Source organism: Mus musculus, chromosome 5 (genome assembly GCF_000001635.26).
Source record: "Mus musculus strain C57BL/6J chromosome 5, GRCm38.p6 C57BL/6J".
NCBI classification, from domain to species: domain Eukaryota; kingdom Metazoa; phylum Chordata; class Mammalia; order Rodentia; family Muridae; genus Mus; species Mus musculus.
This window is the reverse complement of record NC_000071.6, coordinates 77,463,704-77,472,015: the sequence shown is the minus strand read 5'-3', so window position 1 is coordinate 77,472,015 and position 8,312 is coordinate 77,463,704. Positions and strand designations below refer to the sequence as shown.

Genomic DNA, 8,312 nt, shown 5'->3' with positions numbered 1-8,312 from the left:
GAATTGGGAAGAGAAGTGATGTGGGCGGCTGTCAATCTCAGATAAACAATCTCCACACGGTTCTCTTTCCAACTTCCTGGAAGGCGGAAGGTGGACACAATGACAACAGATGGCATTTCACCCCAGAGTATGATTGATGAATAAAATATAGGGTATCTAGGTCCCACACAACCTCAGGGAGCAGTGGGGCCACTTCCCAGATCAGACTTCCTTAAAACAAACAGTCCCCTTATTTTATGAAATTCATGGATACTGTGTTCTTTGTGTGAACACTAGAGCTGGAGTCTGCACTAACATGATTCCTTTGAAGGTATAAGTGGCCAGGCCACTTGATTTTGTTCTGTTAATTGCACCTGTTATGCTGATTCAACAGTGCATCTTGTCACATACCAGTGGCCCTCGATTTCATCAGCCTACAGCTTCTGCTTCCAAGGTTACACCAGCACTCGGTCACACGAGTTAGGCTGTGAGACTTGCTCCAAGCAATCCTCGGGCTGTGTTCCTTCTGTTTGTATAGCAAGGATCCCTGATAGCTCACTTTCTTTGAAACTAAAACTTCAGCGGGGCATTTGAAAGCTTGGCAAATACTGGGTGACCAGGTCTGTGATGACAGGCTAGCATAGGTCGTTTGCCTATCCAGATCCAAGGCGGACGAAGGAAGCCAGCATCCCTTTCCTTCAAAATAGCCTTCGATGGAGCAAGTGAACATTCAAAATTAAAGAGCTCACTCGAGGTTGGGGGGGCGAGTGCTTTAGCTGGGTTCATTTGTGTGTGTGTCTGTCTGTGTGTGTATCTGTGTCTGTGTGTGTATCTGTGTGTATCTGTGTGTGTCTGTGTGTCTGTACTGTGTCTATGTGTGTGTCTCTATCTGTCTGTATGTGTGTGTCTGTGTATCCGTGTGTATCTGTGTCTATGTGTGTCTGTGTCTGTTTGTGTCTGTGTCTATGTGTCTCTGTCTGTGTGTTTGTGTTTCTGTATCTGTGTCTCTGTGTGTGTGTTTGTGTCTCTGTGTGTGTGTTTGTGTGTCTGTGTCTATGTGTGTGTCTGTGTCTATGTGTGTCTGTGTCTATGTGTGTGTCTGTGTCTATATGTGTGTCTGTGTCTATGTGTGTGTCTGTGTATGTGTGTGTCTGTGTCTATGTGTCTCTGTTTGTGTGTGTGTGTGTGTTTCTGTATCTGTGTCTCTGTGTGTGTGTTTGTGTCTCTGTGTGTGTGTGTCTCTGTGTCTATGTGTGTGTCTGTGTCTCTGTCTGTGTCTGTGTCTCTGTCTGTGTCTGTGTGTGTGGAGGGCTTCCTTTCTTCCATACCTTCTTCGGGTAAAAGCGAGAAAAGTTAAGTAGAAGGAACTATAATCAAAGCAACCTGTCTTCCACCTCATTTCCCACCAGACATCTCATAGCCTATGACAAGCTGTCCTGGTATCTGTGAAGTTTCCAAACTGCCATGCTCCCCCACCCCACCCCACCCTATCCCCTTGGACTCATGCACTTCACAGTCCGTGCGTTTGCATGTTAGTGCCTCCAGGTCCTCTGGGCCTCACTGTGGATGCTTGCCCTCCAACAGGGCTTTCTACATCTTCTAGGCTGGGTTCAGAAACCAACATTTTACCCACGTTGAATTTTGCCTCTCTGCATTATAATTGTGACTTTATTCATCTGTGTCTGAATCTGCAATGTTGGCATCTATGGAGGTGGGGGTGGGGGTTCCTGTCTATGTCAGTATCACAAGCATCTAGCAGGATACCTGGCATAAAGCAACACACAAGAAACAGTCACTGAATGTATCAGAGTATCTTTCTCCATCATGGATCCTAGTATTTCTTGCTGTGCCAGGCTGGCAGATGAAGTAATCCACGACTCTGTCTCCAGGCTTTGAAGCATGGAACAAAACATTGTCCTGCTGGACATGATGTTCAACATAAAATAAAATAAAATAAAATAAAATAAAATAAAATAAACCGTGCCCAATTATACTGAGTAGTCCAGAATGGTCTTCTGGCCTCCATGCACACACACACACAAACACACACTCACATTACACATACATACACACATACATACGTACGTACAGACAGACTATACACACACACACACAAACACACACTCACATTACACATACATACACACATATGTATGTACGTACAGACAGACAATACACACACACACACACACAAACACACACATTACACATACATACACACATACGTACGTACGTACAGACTACACACACACACACACACACACACACACACACACACACACACATATATATATATATATATATATATATATATATATATATATATGGGACTGGATTATGTTTCTATCTAGTTTGTTTATCTAATGCTCTATAGTCAGCCCCTTAGCTTTCAGCACGCGGCTCTTCTAACGTGACACCCATCAGCCCTCTGCCCTAGGCTTCCTGGTAAGCAGAGAAGATTCCCAGGGAGGAAGCCTTCAGCCCCATGGGACAGAGCTTGTGAAATATAAGATTGTTAGTCTGTGGCAGCAGAAATAAATCCAAAAAACAGCTTCCGCAGAAACTTTTCTGCGCTGGCCTCATCTGCTGGAGCTGCGAGACCTTCGCCCTCCCGTTGCGGCTGGCAGGAGATTCCGAGAGCCGTGGCTGCAGCATCTGCAGCAACATCTGCAGCTGACTTGCAAATATCAAACGTGGATACAAGTCATTCGTTCGTTCTGTGTGGTTTTGCCTCGTGAAATCCTGAGGAGTGATTTTCCACATCTCTGAAAACACAGAAGTAGATAAAATCATCTCACTGTTGTTTCAGTGACAGAAAAAGTAGAGAAACGCTGGCATCCGGAACCACAGAGTGTGTTACCGGGTTAGTCAGGTGGAGCAGCGAGGACGGACTCCTGAACGTGTGCTTCTGGGACTGACATAGCACCTGGCGCATAACAAATAGGACCTGGAAGTGTTTATTAAGTAAATAAAAGAATGAATACATCAAGGAATAAGCAAAAGAATATAAACCAATGTGGCTCGAACCCGAATAAAACAGGGTTTCTTCTGAAGAATAATGTCAGCCCCAGACATTATCTACAAACTCCAATTTAAATAAAGGTTGCCCTAGCCCCTCGGGATGGTCCTTAGGGATAGGGGTTAAGAAGGTACAGAATCGATGAGACAGACTCCAGGAGTCAGGTGAGAAGCGGAAGTGGACTCGTTTATTGCGGGATCGGGATGTGTTTTTATACGCTCCACCCGTGCCCCATTGGTCCAGGGCATCTCGTTCCCTGTAGCTGGCACCATCCGATTAGTTGTTCTGGTCGTCTTTCATCCCCAGGCATCAGGCATTTCAAAGATTGCGGAAGTGGCTGTAGTGCACGCGTGGGCCACTAGGGGTCGCCAGTCAGGATGCTGACTCATTCCTCCTACAAATAAATACGGTCAAAAGGGAAGTACATTTTTATTCTTTGAAAATGCTTCTCGGGAATAAGTTACCAGGGCAGACTATAACTATATATCTACATTTATAACTGATGATAATGTTTCATTATTGCTGACAGAGAAACACACTTTTAAAGAGTTCCCGTAGACTCTACACCACTCTCGTTTTGCCAAGAGCCCCAACTTCAAGGGACCAAACAAAATGGTAAGCTCATGACAAGCCTGGCTGTGAGTAGGTACTGTCACCTCACCTTGGGGACCTCGTAGTCTTTTTCCAACTCTCTGAGGACAATGTAGTGACCTAGTCATGGGCAATATCCCACTCTACAGAGAAAAGGATGGCTTGGATGGGAACCAGGGACAGACATGATACAGAGGCTTTCTAGAGCGGTGGGTTCTCAACCTACGGGTCATGACCCCTTTGAGGGTCAAACGACCCTTTCAGAGGGGTCACATATCAGATATCCTATGTATCAGATATTTACATTATGAGTCCAAACAGTAGCAAATTACAGTTAGGAAGTAGAAACAAAAGTAATATTATGGTTTGGGGGGAGTCACCACAACATGAGGATCTGTATTGAAGGGTCACAGTTTTCAACTTTCTAATGCCCAAGGCACTTCAGGTCAACCCCCTGTAGTTTAAACCGAGCTAGAGTCCAACAGGCTGATCAGAGATGGCTCTGCCCAGGAGGTGAACTGGGTCCTACGGCTGAAAAGGACTTGAAGGTCACAGAAGAGGGCTTCCGCCATGATGGAAGTGCTATCTATAGAGCCAAAGCTGCTTCTCGGATTAAATCTACTAACAAGTCAAGCTCTGAGGGCTTTGAAGACGATGGATTTGAGCACCTGTGCCCAGGCAGGACTCAGTGACAGACTGCAGAAGAACTAAAGGCACCCAGATTCCTCAGGGACAGAGGCATCCCAAGAAGGTGGATGAAAATAACTTTGTATCTCTTTTGTGTCCTCCCCACCTCCAAGAAGCAAAACGACTTCATTCCCCCCAGATCCTGGCTTCTCAAAGGCTGCAGATTGCCTCAGGTTCTGTGACTTCCTTCCTGTGTGTTCTTAAGTCTTAAGTCCCAGCAGCTGACCCTCCTCAGCTCCATTTGAAGAAACAGGTTCAGCCTAGAGCATTCCACTAAGGGCTTTGTGAACATGATTGACATTCAGAGACCTTTGAAGGGAGATGCCCAGAAAGGTGAGGGGCTGGAAATCCTGCCACATGAAAGCAATGGCAGCACCTAGCTTGAAACAGAGAAATCTCAAATCACCCAGAGTCAGTGCACTTAGACAGCCAGTCAAGGCTCACTGGAAGAATTCTTGGAGGAAGGTGAATATGTTCAACATACAATATGTACCTCTATCAAAATTTAAACATAAAATAAGTATGTTTTTAATATCTATGGACCGAAAAGATATCCAGCGTTCTCCTGTTGTCCTGTTTCTTCTCCCACATAAATATTGACTCCTAAATTGCTAAATGCAGGCTTGGCTGCTACCACTTCATTTGTTTCCCTTCCCACCCAGTGACACTTCAGATCCTGCACAAGCAGGATTTGCGATATATTCACAAACAGAACTGGGAGACGGTTCAAAGCTGCAGGAGGCGTGGTCATTAGGAGCACGGGTATATCCTTCTAAGCTGGCTCTGAGGTCAGTGCTTATGACAAAGATGAAGTGAGACGTTGGCATATTTGGGGAAGGGCAGAGAAGTTGGTGCTGTGATAACAGACTTGAGCTGCAAAGGGCAGCCTTTAAGGAAGGAATGGAAAAACTATAATCTACAGCCTAGGAACACTTATTAAGATGAGATTTAACCAAAGACCATAAAATCTTAAACGGTAGATAATAAGGTCAAGCCAAGTTACTATTTTCAGCTCTGAACAGATGACGAGACAGGAGGGCATAAATGAGAATTAAAAGAAGAGAGATTCAGAATAGATCAGAAGGTTACCAAAAATAATCAATGGCTGAAATGACTTTCTGGACTCGTTCACTTGTGCTGAAAATATTGAGTCATTGAAAAAGTAATGAGATGATATTCTTGGGAAATGGAATAGTTAAAATGAATGGGTTCAGACGGAGCCAAAGACTTTAATCATCCTAAAAAGAAACACTGGCTAGGGCAAGCTGAGGTTTCAATCTAGGGAGATAACAAGGTAGAGGCTAAGAGGCCTTTGCTTCCTACATTCCACGGGATTAGCAACCCCTTCAAAGGTGCAATACTACCAAGTACTCCCAAGGCCTGCTGTGAATGGTGCATCCTACCGGATGCTAGCAAGAGAAATGAGCAAGGCACACACTAGAAGAGAGAGCTGTAGAGCCACTGTCAGCCAAGCTCCCACGCACCTCTGAGATCATCCCAGTGAACCTGCAAAGGGCCATATCTTCTCACTCATAGTGTCAAGGACTGAACAGTCTAGAAGTCTGGATCTGCCATTGGGCACTTGTAATTCTTAGAGAGCTCCTGTCACCTCTGCAGGCTCCAGCCTCCTGCTCCTTCCTTATTGGATCTCCTCATCTCCTCTAGAACTAGACCTCATGTGTCTGCTTCTGCTTCTCCATGGCAACCCATCAAACACAGGCAGTGTAAGGTGGGCCTTCTTGCTTCCATATTAAATACTGTCATATCCTTCATATGACATGATTTCTAGACGCTTTGCCTTCCTGGCCATCCATCTTCCCTCAAAAGACTCTAAGCATCAATCACTTATGCACACACACACACACACACACACACACACACACACACACGAGTGACCCCGTATAGTAGTTATTGATACATGCCTATTAATCTGTATCCTTTCGCTGTACAAACCATATCTGTGAAGACAACAGCCTTGCTAGATCCTGAGAGTCCCTCTAGGGAATCATCAAACCCGAGGGTAGTACTGGAAACCATCATATGTGTCCCAGGGACAGCCTTTGGCAGGGATGGGCTGTGACGAGCATCTTTGTAGAAAGACAGGGAACAGATTCCCCCCAAGCCTTTGTACCATACAGAACTCTCCTCTGGCAGACCCACGGGCCTCTCATTTGGGACAACTAGGATGGGAAGGAGACAGTGGCAAAAATTCACACAGACCTCCCCATCTGGTGTTCATTCCAGCGTCTGCCGCTCGGTAAGCAAATGTGTTGGCGGGATTCAGGGTTCTCATTGTGACGTAATACATACTCAATTGTCAGAAATCTGGACAGCAGAACGGGGTGTGTAAGAACCAGTTCGTCAGGACCCCACCACCCACGGAAAGCATGACTAAGACTGTGCTAGAGGATTTTTGCCAGTCCGTTTCTTTTTCATGAATATGTAGCTGTGTCCCCAGTGAGACATAACTTTATCATATTTTGTTAGCAAGAAAATCTGCAAGTTAGAAGTCGCCGGCCACTTTCATGTCTAACAAGCCATCTTGGGACACTTTTTTTGCCTCCTGGAAACAATCAACCTGAGTTTCTTTTGGCTTGAGGTTTTCAGATGAAAGTACCCAGCGTCCAGAGACCAGGATGGCAGCCAGGGGGCAGTGTTTCTCTCGACATACACTGCTCTCCACCGCTCCCTCCAAACTGAAGCCACCGTGCCTGGGACTGGTGGAGACAGTGTGAAAGAGGCCTTGACAGGCCCTCGGGATAGCATACAAGGTCCGCTGGCTGTGTCTTCTTCCATTCACTAATAATAGGTTCAGCTGGTCTAAGGCGGGTGCCTCGGTCACTAACTGTTGATGTTTGAAGGTGTTCAGGGCTCAGCCCTGTGCTGAGACTGGAGCCTTGTACGGTATACCATCACAGCATCGTGGGCCTGATTTAAATATCAGCTACATCGGGACCCAGAGCAATGTAAATGGGGAGATAGAACTGGACGGGAAGTTCCTTCACGATAGGCTCGAAAAGTCACCAATAGTCTTGACAGGAAACTCCGAGAGCCACAAGGACTGTACAAGGTTCAGCCTGCCAGCGTTTTATCATGGATTAGAGAGGAGCTCCTTGTATCTTCGGCTCTCCACAGAGCATATCCGCAGTCCATGACAGGGGTGGGGGGTGGGGGTGGTTTCTTCAGTGGAGAAGCCATTGATAAACCACACATGCTCCAAATAACCTCTCACCCATACAAGGAATCTTAATTGGATTCAGTAAGTCAAACACACACACACACGGGGGGGGGGGGGCATCAAAGTAGGATGGGGGCTTGTTGGAAAGTGGGGGGGGGGGTTCAACAGGAAAAGGAAGGGGATGAGACAGGGAAGAGTGTAAAAAGGACTAAAATTTATGATAGACATTGAGGAAACTGTCAAAAATAAATACGAACGATTCTTAAGACTCATTATTTTAATTATGAGTATATGTGGGAGAGGTATGCACCCCTCAGTGCAGGTGCCTGTAGAGATCAGATGAAGGTGTTGTGTGCCCTGAGTGTGGAATTGCGGGTAGTTGTGAGCCTTCTGGTCTTGGTGCTGGAAATCAAATTCTAAACAACTCTTAACCTCTGAGCTACCTTTTAAGCCCAGTAAACAAAATTAGTTTAAAACAACCAAAGCAATAGGTCACTCCCAGCCTACTGACCTGAGCCCAGTGGCCAGACCACACACAGAGACACAGCTGGATGCAGTGGCACACATCTGTAATCCCAGCACTCTCACCACAAGATGCCAGGCAGAGATGAGAGAATCAGCCAGACCCGGAAGTTCACAGACCAGGCAGCCTGGACTACACAGGGCTGTGGCAGAAACAAGACAAACTCTCCCCTCAACAAAGTGGAAGGCAAAGAACCCATTTCCTAAACTTCCTCTCTGACCTCCACCACATGCATGTAGCACACATGTGCACGCACACACTAAATTTAGAAAAGGCAGACTCTGGATGCAAGTAGAAATATATCTGGATGTACACACGTGCACATAAGGGAAATA

At 45.9% G+C, this 8,312-nt stretch overlaps 1 long non-coding RNA gene across 1 annotated transcript; it reads right to left on the bottom strand.

The window, feature by feature from the left end:
- Positions 1-3,158: 3,158 nt before the first annotated feature.
- On the bottom strand, positions 3,159-6,528 carry 1700017L05Rik (RIKEN cDNA 1700017L05 gene). Its single transcript, NR_131050.1, has 2 exons — positions 6,199-6,528; positions 3,159-3,392 (listed from the first exon to the last, which is right to left on the bottom strand). It is a non-coding gene; the product is annotated as an RIKEN cDNA 1700017L05 gene (long non-coding RNA).
- Positions 6,529-8,312: the final 1,784 nt, after the last annotated feature.